Here is a 12544-nt window from a genome sequence, read left to right as displayed (position 1 = left end):
GTCTCTTGGTGAGGTCCTATATATTTTGTACTTGTTCCTTTTCATTCTTTCAACAAAGTAGAAGGTAGAAACAAAGGTTCAACAAAGTAGAACACAGGTTCTACTTTCCCTATGGAAAACCATTCCAGACATTTTGCTTCTTTCACTTCTTTCAGAATTGACCATAGATGCAGATTACAAATATTCTAGAAATTAAAATTAAGAAAAAAAAAAGGAGGGAGGGAGAATTTGGCTAAGGAAAAAAGTGGGAAAAAGAGGAAAAAAAGGGAAAAAATGGAAGAATTTGAAAACTTACGTCCATCACCATTTAACTTGTATGTATTCTGTAGGTTTTGCTTTTGTGTTGTTCTGTCAAAAAAAGAGGGGGGAGGAAAGGGAAGAAAGTATGGACATATCAGCACTTCTTCATAAAAATCCTTTTCTCAAGACAGTTGTATATTTTATGAAAGAAAAAGTCAAAGTTCAGATTACTTTTTGGATCACAGAATATATTAGATTTATTCGTGTGTGGTAAATTCATCAAGGGAGAATTGTAGTACTCTATAAAAAGTTAAGAGTGCCCAGTAAGGTTAGAAAGTATTGAAAAGCAACTGTAGCTACAAGGCGGGAATCACAAGACAAATGACATGGAAACTCATTAAAGTTCATGACAATTTAGTGCCATGATATTGAGGCCAGATGACTTATGAAGTCCCCAGGTATACAATCAGGTCAGTGATAAGTAGAAATCAGGAGCTGCCTTTCTCCTGTGTGTGCATTTTAAGACTAGTGTGGGAACATGACACACGGGACTGCAGTCAGCTTTTTAAACAAGATGTTGAGCAATTAGAAAAAGTTAGTTCTGGAAAATAAGGAAAAAGAGTAAAGAAAATTATCTGAGAGCTAAAGAAGTTACTTTCCCTTCACAGACTGAAGTGTGTTTATTCAAGTGAAAAGGTGGATCTTGAAGTAATCTCTAATCAAATAGATATGGCCACAGCAAGAGTTACAGCTGGAAGATCTGGCCAGATGAAGTCAGAAGAAAACATGTAACAGGCCCTGAGCAGCAATGGCAAGAAACTACTGCAACACAATACCAAAAAAAAATCCCAGTGATACTGCCTAAACAAGTCTAAATGATTTTTTGAGAGACTTGTGTTCACACAAGTTTTACTTTAGTCACACATATTACTGAGTTCACTCACTGCATGGACACTGGATAAAATGCTGTGCTCTGAGATGTTTAGGAGAACAGACTGGAAGAGATGTTGGCTCATCCTTGCCTTAAATTTTAGCAAACTGGGAGGTCACTTTTTGGATCAGGCTAGGTTTCTGTTACATCTTGCTTCACGCAGAAGGGTAGAACAACAACCCCAAGACATGACTTGTCTTTGTATTTTAACAGGGAAAACAATGAATATCAGTATTTTTACAGAACTAGTTAAAATGCATTTCAGAGATGCTTTCAATTCCTTTGACTGAAGTTAAATTTCATAACAACTCCAAATAAAATTGTTTCATTTTGACTTATTTACTTGAAGATTCTGAGTTCAGGACTCAGAGGGACTTTGATTCCTCACAGGAACTGTAGTTCAAATGCAGCATCCCCATTTTTCCTCAGTGGTTTGGGGTCCCCAGTTCAATTGGACCTGGTCTGATGTTTCAGCTTCAGGAATGTCTATGGTGTAACTCAGACAGGAAAGCTTTTGCAGAAAACAACTAGAGCATATGTTATCTGAACTAAACTGCCATGAGACATTTCTTTGACTTTTGTGACCATGAGGTAAGGTCTAACTGATCTGGTCTGAAGTGTTTTAACCAACCAAGTCGTTTTTTGGAGTCAGTGTTTCCCAGTGAAGATTCAGAAACTTCAAGGAATATTATTGTTTCCTTGCAGTAAAGTTCAGTTTTGCAGAAAATGCATTTTATATGAGAAAGCATTTGTGGAAATTTCCTGACTAGTTTTATTTAAGAACTAGAGAACCACCTCTTAATTGAAAGGGGGATATTGCCAAATATTAACACCCCCAGGGACAGCAAAACTGATTAAATATGTGTCTAATGTTCTGTTTTTAATCCAAAGGAAACTGCTTCGATGGCATACATGTTGTTTCAAGTTTTTTTAATTTTCCTGAAAAAGTGTCTAAGTGAAACAGCATGTTCTTTATGCTGGGGTCCCATTCCCTCGGGTTGCTCTCATCGTGCTCACAGCGCGTAAGTGCTGCTCTTTCCTCTGAGCCAGCAGCATGAGGGCTAGAAACAACAGTGAGGAAAACACTGCAGTGGTCCTTATGTGTGCGTGAATAACTGCTGGGTTGTGAGCTGCAGGGATTGGAGACCTAAGCTTTCTTAAAATTGTTCTACATTGATGTATCCCTTCCTGAAATTACTGCTCCTATGAACAGCCCCACTTGATAAAATGAGTGGTGGAACACTAAAAATGGCAAAGTTTTCATCTTTTTTCAAAATCACAGATTGAAGTTGGCAGGACCTCTGGAGGTCATCTGGTTCAATTCACCCCACTCAAGCAGGGCCACCCAGAGCCAGTTGCCCAGGACCGAGTCTAGATAGCTTTTGAAAGTCTCAAAAGAGGGAGACTTCACAGCCTCTCTGGGCAACCTGGGTTAGGGCTTGGTCATCCTGACAGTAAGAGTGTTTCCTGCCATTCAGAGGGAACCTGCTGTGCTTCACTTTGTGCCTTTTCTTCTGGTCCTATCACTGGGCACTGCTGAAAAGGTCCTATAGCCATTGATACAGTCCCCCTTGAGCCTTCTTTCCTACAGTCCTAGCTCTCTCAGCCTTTCCTCATAGGACAGATGCTCCAGATGCTTAAATATCTTCTTGGCCCTTTGTTTCACTCTCTCCAGTATGTCCATGTCTCTGTACTGAGGAGCTCAGAACTGGGCACAGCGCTCCAGGTGTGTCTTCACTGCTGCTAAGCAGAGAGGCCAGATCACCTCCCTCGACCCGTTGGTAATGGTTTGCTGAATGCAGCCCAGGCTACCATGTGTCATTTTTAGCCACAAGGGCACATTATTGCCTCATGTTCATCTTGGTGTGAAAGGGACCCCAGGTCCCTTTCACAACACTCATTTCTAGCAGGGTTGCTCCCAGAATACAGTAGTGCATGGAGTTGTTCCTTCCCAGGTGCAGCACTTTGAACCTGTCCTTGCTGAACTTTTTGAGGACTTCCTTATAAAACTAGGTGTTACCTTTGCTATTCAGACACAAATTACATTAAAAGAGAGTGGAAAATTTAAATAAAATCATTCTGATCTTTTATCAACACTTACAGTTTATATATTCACCAGCAGCACTGTCAGAGTCATTTAAGTATCCTACCTCCTGCCATACCAGATCTACATTCTCCTGAAAATATCCGTGTTGTTGATGTGTATACTTTTCCAACTATGAAAATTGAATGAGGTGGAGATATCGAGGCTGCCCTTAACTCTGAAATAACATTACCAAAGCTTCCAAATCTCTGCTGCCAAGAGAAGAAAACATCTTGATTTTTATCCCTTGACTTACTACCATTGCTGCACATGCTGGGAGCACAATGTTCCGTCTCTGAGAAAAAACCACATCTCTGAAGTGCAGACCTTTAACTTACAGACAGTGATCAGATGGTCTATTGCAATACAGCCAGGTGACTTAAGGAGATACGGATCGCAGTCAAGGTTGCCTTGGTAGCTCTAGCTTTTCAATGATTTTAAGTCTGTAGGATGAGTTGTAGCAATGTTACTGTAATATCATCTGTTTTAGTGCTTATTAAGCTGCATCAAACTGCATGATTTTTCTTGAAAAACATTGCATATTTATAGATATGTGCACATACAGTTTTTTAAAATTAAATTTGTAACATGAGCAGCTGATATAAATCTAGGTGCAGTGCCACACACTTTATGGTACTTACTTCCTGGAAAGGCTGATGAATAATTGTAATTCTGGTAAATACATTTGCTTAGGTGACTCTAAGGCTGAAAAATGTCTTTATAATCTGGTGTTAAATACCATTTAAGAAAAAAAAGTCTCATCCAAAAGTCATGTGCAAATGTAGGCAAAGGTTAAATCAAATCTGAGCCTCTTTTACAGGACAGAAATCCAGAGCTGAGATCACATTAAACCACAATCCAATTCTGTATAGAGCATCCTGAGAAAAAGCAGAAATTCTGAGAAAAACTCGTCCATCCATAACAAGCAGGTTCTTCTCATCAGTGAACACAAAACCAGAGGAAAAGCCCAAAAAAGCGTTACTTTACTTTGACCACTAATTTGTGGATGGCTTATTGGAGATGACTGTGTAACAGCAAGCAACAAATGCTTAGTGTTTACATCAAGTAATCCAGTGAAATGGTCAAAGACAAGCCAAATAATTTACGGGAGGCTTTCAGTGTGGCAAAGGGTTTCAGAGAGGCTTTGCCAGTGCACAGCTAAGCTCTGCTGGAGATGTTGCATTTAAGTGATTCTTCGTAACTGATCCTGGGCTCTGGATGCAGGAGTAGAACCATGTCTTGCCTGGGTAAAAGTATTAGTTTTCTGGCTGCTGCTGTCTCTCAGATGGTTTGGAACATGGAGTTGGAAACCCCTTTTTGGAATGCCAAATACAATCTCTAGAAAATAAATGCATTATATATTTCCTTTCATATAGGCAGATTTAAATTATGATATAGAGCTATTAAATTTTGAAGTCACAATAAATTAATATTGGGAAAGGTGGGAAACCTTTTGAATAGCAATGTTACAAAACAGATAAGCCTGAGAGTTCAGTGTGTACAGGTAGGAGTTCATCTCTTATCTGCAATGCCAAGGGGAGGAAGCAGAAGAATTGTGGTGATTGGCACTTGTTTCCAGATCTGCTCCTGGATTAGATTAGGACTGCTGTATTTGTGACAAGGGTTTCCTGGCCAGAAGTATGTGTGCATGAGCCACCCAGGTGGCCTACATATGAACTGGAAGTGCATCCTAGCTTCAGCATGTCTGATGTGCTCTGCATGTGCTGTGCAGCTGTGCACAGAACGTCAGATGGATCCAGTACACGCTGCGTTAACACTGTCAACTGCACAGTCTATAAACTACTGGGGGAATCAGGCAAATGGCACATGTACACAGTGTAGGATTCCTGGTTGCTTTTGGACTTCCTACATCCTAAGATTCATTATGGAGGTAAAAAGAGGACATGCCTGGGACAACCCAGACACATGGGAATGTTCTTTCTTATGTATGGTTTACCCAAAAGGTGATTTTTTAGAAGTTGTAAAATATCTGTTCTGCATTTAAGGACTCAGACACGGTACTGTATGAGTAAAACCAATGCTTTTTTCACCCAATGAAAGAAAGCAAGTGTTTAATACATGACTCCTGGACCAAGCTGAGAATGAAATCATATCAAAGCAAAAATGCACCATTCAAGCAATGCAACATAGCTCCCAGATGCATAAACCTTTGGAGTAAAATAAAACCACATGATCCCCATTCATAAAAGCAGCCTTTGGTGGCATTTGCTCTGTCTTTGGCTTGCAAACATTCAAGTGTGAAAGCTTTTGTTCATGAGGATATCTTCAGGGATGTGAATACTCCTACACATGCACTGCTGATATTAAAAAGTATGTAGGTATATGAACCCCTGTGTAAATAGGCATCTCCTATAGTGATTCTCTTGAAAGCTTTGCTTCATTTTAGGAGTCAGGAAGCAGGTATTGTATGGTTTTGATGAGCAAAGGCAGACTTGGAAGAACAGAGCAGATAAGCAGTTCATGTAAACTGCTATTATACAGACGTATTTGAAGAAATGCGTGAAAATCAATTCTGTACTTTGGTAAAGCAGCGTCTGGGAAGTGGAATATAAAAGAGATGATGCAATGCTTATAGTGATAGGTATGCACAGTTTTCAGCTGTTTATAAGGTAACATTTTATTGTTCACAAGGAGAGAGGCTTGAAAGATTTACAGAAAGGAAATTCACAATAAAAATGCAGTGAGTATTTTTGCCAATAGCAGAACCTTTTGCAGTATGTTTCTTTCCCTTGTCATTTCAATTCAAGACCTAAATGTTATTCACTGACACACAAACTAACAATGACATTTTAAAGCTTGCACAGTGCACATGCATCCAGCTCCCCTAGGAAAAGTCAGGCAAACACCTGATGCCTGCTGGGAATTTCGCTGTGGGTGCCAGACAGCTGCTGCCCATCAGTGTTTCCAGGTGTGCTTATTCGGCTGGGAGGTCGCTCCAGCTGCAGACACAATCATAGCAGGGACTCAGGCAGGCTGGAGAGACAGAGGACATGCTCAGATTTTGCTGCTTGGGCTGCCTTCATTTTGCCCTGATTTAGAGCACCTGGCTTGTTTCAGGATGCAGATGTTTGCTCTGTTGCCCAAGAACCAGCACTTCATTCCCTTCATAATGAGCAGTGTGACCTGGGGGAGTTATTAAATCTCTGGTTCAAAAGAGTCTAGTTTTTCTCTCTTTTTGTTTCTCAGCTGACAGTCTAAAGTTCACAAACAGATTAGTGGAAGAAATACACAGAAATTAAAAACTTAATTTTCAAACTCCTCTGAGTCAAATCTAATTGACAATTTGAATTATAGCCTGGGCTGTTCTTTGTTTCATTTTTCTTTGGGGAAATCCCTGCTTATAGTTTTGCTTTGTCCTTTACTATAATTTTACAAGCCTATATTTAAAAATTATTCTGAACCAACTTCTAGAGGCTGAAGCAATTTTAGGACTACTGCAGTGCTAGTGTGAGACCATGCAATATTCAAAATTGAAAAGATTATACCTTACTCAGGAGACTAGGTACCTTTTTTAAGACCACCAATTTAATTAAAAAACACAGGCTCTATATTAGCAGCAAGCTTACGGATCACCATATGCCAGTCAAACATAATGAAATAGATGCAAATGTTAGATGGTGTATTCTTTTGTCTCTGAAACTAGCTATTTCAGTGAACAATTTCTGTGCTGTATGTGGGGATTTACTTTTTTTTCTCTATATTTAAAAAATAGTGCCTGAGTACATACCTTTTGAATAAGAAAGGTAAGAAACAATCTATTGTCAACAATGCTTTCTTTACAGCTTAAGGCTTGGAATTCTTGTCTTCCAACAAATGTCTGCATCATGCACAAAATCCACATCACATAGAGGTGTCCTCTTTCCTATAAACACATTTCTGCCTTTGGAGGTTGTTTTCATTGAAGGGGAAAAAAGTAATGAAATTGAAGCCCTGGAGAAAATCACTTATGCTCAAGAAACACATTTCAGTCTTTCTGTCTGAACAGGTTTGTTTTCAATTCCAACTTCATTCTTCATCACTGTCACCCATCCACTTGGCCATTTGTGTTTGAGAAGCCAGGACAGGAGAATGTTTGCTCTTTGTATTGCTGCCACAGTCAAGAGCCACAGCAGAAACCGCAGAGCTGTAATGTAACAGCTCCACTGACTGTCTCTGAGAATCTTAATAAAAGCAAACTAGTTTTAAGTAAGGGACAACCTCACAACTGATAAATGTGCAAATAGAGCAAAATACATTGGGAAGAAAATCTAGAGTGTGAACCTGATGTGAAGGCAAGTGCAGCAACAATCTTTCTGATTTATACATCTGATAAGAAAATAGAATCTTAAGTTCTTCAGGATGTCACCAGTATATGACACTAAATTTATGCCAAAGGAAAGGAGTCCTGAAGTTTTCTTCTACAAAAAATTGTTATGTTGCAAGGCTTTTGTAAAGTTCTTTTAGTATAATTTTTGGTACATTACCTGAAAATAGTATCTTTCTTAAGATACTATTTCTATCAGTACAGAATCATCAGAAGTTCATAATGACCAAAATAGTATAGTGTGAAAGGGTCTCATGAAGAAATTACTTTATAAAGCAATATATCAGATTTTTTTTTTCCTTTGTGAATATGACCATGCTTTGCTTAGTTATTACATTTGCTGGTGCTCTCAACTTACTCTGGAGACATGCCATCGTATTCTAAATGAAGTCTATTCCTTCAAATACATTCTGGTAACACTGTTAATCAAAGTATTTCCAAAGACTAAAAGGTGCTTATGAAAGAACGGCTTAAATCCTAGGCCTGACAAGACATTGTTTTTCAAAAGCCACTTTTCATACCTATTTTTTTGGTTTTTTCTAAGTTATTTTCTCTTATTATTTTTATAATTAAAAATAACTCTATTTTGATTAGCAGGAAGCTAGATTATTAAATGTCTTCAATTTCTTCATGCCTGCAATCCACATATAAAGAAAGATTGTTGCCCAATTAAAGTGCTATCCTTTTTTTTTTTTGTAGCTAAAATTTAGATTCTATTCTTGCTAAGTTATATAGAAGAAGAAAAAACACATCCAAGAAAGGTTAGTGATAAAAACACTGTATGTTTTTACTATAGTTGAGCCACAGGATGTCACTGTTCCTCTTTCACAAGAAACAAACTTCAGCTGTGAAAGTAGACCAGATTCTTCTTAAAATTACAGAAATGCACAAAAATGACATAAAAAGCACAGAAATTAAGTCAGACATTTCTTTTTGTATGTGTGAGTCAATCTAGGCAATGTGTTGCCTATGTAGAATAACAATTTAATATTCAATTCAGTCTCATCATGTACCAAGATTGATATATTTTTGGTACATCCCTCCAGACAGAACTGACACATATCAATATGTCCCATATTGCATAAAGAGTCAGGCAGAGCTGAATAGAGTTCAGGCGAAAGTTAATGTAAGACATTAAAACTTCTTGTAGCCTTCCCTAGTTAGCACTGAATTTCTAAAATTTAGCACCCTTTGCAACCACAAAGCTGGATCTTGACAAACACATGCTGCTTCTAGAGGTTTAATATGATCCCTCCATAAGATCCTTGGTTGCCTTCATATATAGAGTTCCCCACCCTAAATGTCCCAGGAGTAAGGGGGAAATTAGTTCAGAAAGGCTTTAAGATGTCAGTGTGCTTCAGGCAGTGTTTTTCGTCTGAGGGCATTGCAGAATAAAGTCCTTTTCACATGGTCATCCTGATGCCTTTCTTCACACACCTCCATGTATCTGTCTAAAGATAATATTTCTGTCAGTAAAGGATCATCAGAAGTCCCATAATGACCAAAATAATGTCGTGTAAAAGGGTCTCATGAGGAAATTACCTTTTAAATCAATAAATCAGGTCTGTTTTATTCAAGTCTTTTCTCATTGCAGTACATGGGGCAACTCCCTCCTTCACTTCAAATCTCCTCCAAAAACACCTTGTTCAAAACTCCAGTAATATTGATCTGACAGTTCACACAAGCCCAAATCCAGTTTTTTTTTTTTTAATTACCACTGGCTATTAATTCCACTTTCAGACTTCTTGCATTTTCTTAGGGGGTTATCTAGTTCTTTCTGAATTATTTCTCTATGCTGAGCACACTGCACACAATACATGATGAAGGAATTGGATTTGTGGCAGAGGTTTTCAGAAATATTGTGTGTGGAAGATGACTGCTCCCTGTTTTTTATGGAATGGCTTGTGTGAAATGGAGGCATTTTGGCATATTTTACTCACCTTTCTGGTTTCTATACTCTTCTTTTCACAGCTTTGGTAAAATGGACTCTTCTATTTTCATTACTTTTGTGGGATGACATGTAAAATATATGGAAAATGTGTGGGAAGACTTTTCACAATCACCAATTTCATCCCTGCAGCCCACTGAGATCTCGAACTGAATCACACCCCATCTTCTACATGTCTGAAATAATTTCCATACTGTTCTTTAAAATGGCAGCCAGGAGTCAGTGAGAGGCGGGTGCAGAGACATGAAACAGAAGAGAGTGCAGTACCTGCAGAAATCTTTTTTCTGAAATCAATGACTAGATCATCTGGCATCTCTATCTGAAATCTAGATTTTCCTATCACTGAGGAACTCCTAAAAATAATTATGCTTTTAGTGTTCTTCATAAACAATGAGGGTATTTTGCATGAATCTGTCTTCATAGATACTCTTCCAAAAAATAGAGGAGGTAGCAGTTTGGGGTGAGGGATTGTGTGGTGGTTAGCAAGACATATGGTGTGCAGCATAAGGACCTTACTGGATACAACTCAAGGCAGTAGCAAAATTCCCACCCACATCACCAGATCCAAACCTGGCCCATAAACACTTTCTTTATTTGACAAACGATAGTATAAACAACTTTCTATTTTATAAACTGACTCTATAATTCCGCCTAAATAAGGTTTATTATGAATGCCACTGAGCTCTCCCATGCCAATGATATCTCATTCCTACAAGAGTGAATACACTTGAAATATGGGGAAAATGTATGAAGATTAAGAAGGGTTTGTAGGACGTAAGCTAAATATGTGGTGACAAGCATTTCCCAGAAATATTTCAGTATTTTGGGGAATATTTAGCTGAATAGCATGGTGGTAACCATTGGCTGAATAGCGGGGTTACAGTATTTAATCTGTTGATGTGAGTTGGCTGGATGACACATTTGTTCCTTGAGCTTCCTGTTTGCACAAACTGTGAGGAAAATTGCCTCCAAACACTAAAACTGTGCTCCCATGGGCCAGCCCATACTACTGATGCTACTCTTGCAGAGTAACTGGGTGTCTGACAGAAGTGTGGCAGATGCATCCTCAGTAGCTTCAGGAGGGCTAAAATATAAGTAGCAGCACAGAAGATGTGGAAGCACAGATATGAGCACAGGCTACCAGCTAAACACTCCTCTTGTGTGACAAAGTTCAACTCAGGGTCTCAACTGCAGTGTTCCTGGGGCTGGTGAAACATGGCATCTTTGCTGCAGTCATACCCTGTGGTGCAGTAATAAGTTGTTCTGTGACAGCACTTTCATTGGAGCCTTACTCCGTATACACTGCTGGCAGAATATGCAAACACACCAACAGTCCTCATTCACAACAGACACAGTTATAGCAGCAATATTTTTTTGCCTTTTCCCGACCATTTGTCAAATTCTGTTTTGCTTTGAATGAAAGCAGAATTTTCTCCAGAAAAAAAGATAAAGGAGATCCCATTAGTTTGAAGATGAAACACCGTAGGGAGAGTGAGGGGGTTACAAAACTCTCCAGTGTCTTTTTTTCAGCTGTATTGATTTTTTAAAAAAAATTCTATTTCATTTTAAATGAATGAAAATAATTTGTAGGCCTTAGGACCCTCAGGGGTACTGAAGCCTGCAGCAAATTTAAGCATACTTACGACTTCAAAGTCAACTGGGCTTTCTCTTATAGGAGACTAGTTAGTATTGCAGGAGGAAAAATTCCAGGGTATTTCTCACTGGAGATGAGCGTGGAAGAAATGTGCTTGACTTCCAGCAGAAATAAGGTGTTTTTGAAATGTTACCATTTTTTATATAGGGCTGTTCTCTTTAATACCTCCTCAATCCTCTGTTGTCCAGACAGTCACAGCTTCAGTCAATATGACCTGCACCATTCAAAATTTCTCCTAATCTGAGCAAATGGGCACTCTGAGGGCTTTCAGATTCAATGAGTTGTGGTTTTGGTGATCTTAGGGATGTGTGGAAAGCTGTTCTGGGTTTGAAGGGACAGTTACTACAGATTTGTTTGATATGTTATGGCTGGACTAGAAGATCCCATTGGAGATGTGTGCCAGCTGTGCAGTGTATCGGATGATAATGTATATGAGGTCTTAGTAAGTGAGTATCCAAAGCACATACTTAGTGCTTTCAATGTTGTTGGGGAAGCAAATTAAGAGCTTGGATGGAAAATCCTAAATTTCACTCATAGTCTAGCCAAGAGTGATGGCCGAAAAGAAACAGATTTCATGGGGTTTTAAGAAAAACTGGAGGGCCAAACTCAGTTTTTTGGAGCTGGAGCATTGGTACCAACCCATGGACACCACAGGTGCTTGATTGCTGCCTCCTTGGGGAGTCCTGCCAGAACTTCAGAGAAAGAAATTTGTTTGGTGCTGATGGCATCTTGGCAATTCCCAGTGTCAGGCACTTAGTATCCTCAATACCTCAGGCACCTCCAAGATAAAGCAGCAAGTGAGGGGAGTAGACATAGCTGCCAAGTCCCTTCTTGACTCTACCTATTCCTGAAAATTTCATAAATAATTTTTCCCAGCTCCTTTTTCTCCAGTATCAAGAATATATTGGATCAGTAACTGATATCTTAGAAAAAGAAGAAAAAGAAAAAAGATGAAGCCACATCAACAATTTTGCATATTTCTCTCCCCTCAGAAGTACACAGGCTACATTTTTGAAGATCAGAACTTCATAGGCTTCTTGAAATAAACAGGGTACAAAAGAGAAGGGAATAATTGTTGGCTGGATACTAATGTCCTTCTTGCTTAAGCTAGCAGGTCTCGTGGTTTTGCATCTTTCAGCTTACTCTGACCAAAGTCCAGTAGTCAGTGATACTGTACTCATTTATTTTGTGGACTGCATCTCTATAGGCTTATAAAACAAGGACTGGATAATGCTTATTCACAGATTTACTATATTTCATTTTCCAGTACAAATGTACAAGAAAATACACCTAAGTATTTCAGACTTCTTTGTCATAAAACTAAAATAAAATCAATCTAAACCACAACTCATTTCAACCATCAG

The 12544-nt window shown here is 38.8% G+C and overlaps 1 long non-coding RNA gene across 1 annotated transcript; it reads left to right on the top strand.

The window, feature by feature from the left end:
- The first annotated feature begins 322 nt into the window (after positions 1 to 322).
- Positions 323 to 7460, top strand: LOC137471126 (uncharacterized). The gene is made up of 2 exons (XR_010997420.1): positions 323 to 6777; positions 7058 to 7460. It is a non-coding gene; the product is annotated as an uncharacterized lncRNA (long non-coding RNA).
- Positions 7461 to 12544: the final 5084 nt, after the last annotated feature.

Source organism: Anomalospiza imberbis, chromosome 1 (assembly GCF_031753505.1).
Source record: "Anomalospiza imberbis isolate Cuckoo-Finch-1a 21T00152 chromosome 1, ASM3175350v1, whole genome shotgun sequence".
NCBI lineage: Eukaryota > Metazoa > Chordata > Aves > Passeriformes > Viduidae > Anomalospiza > Anomalospiza imberbis.
Note: the sequence above shows the minus strand (reverse complement) of the source record. Positions and strands in the feature narration are given on the sequence as shown.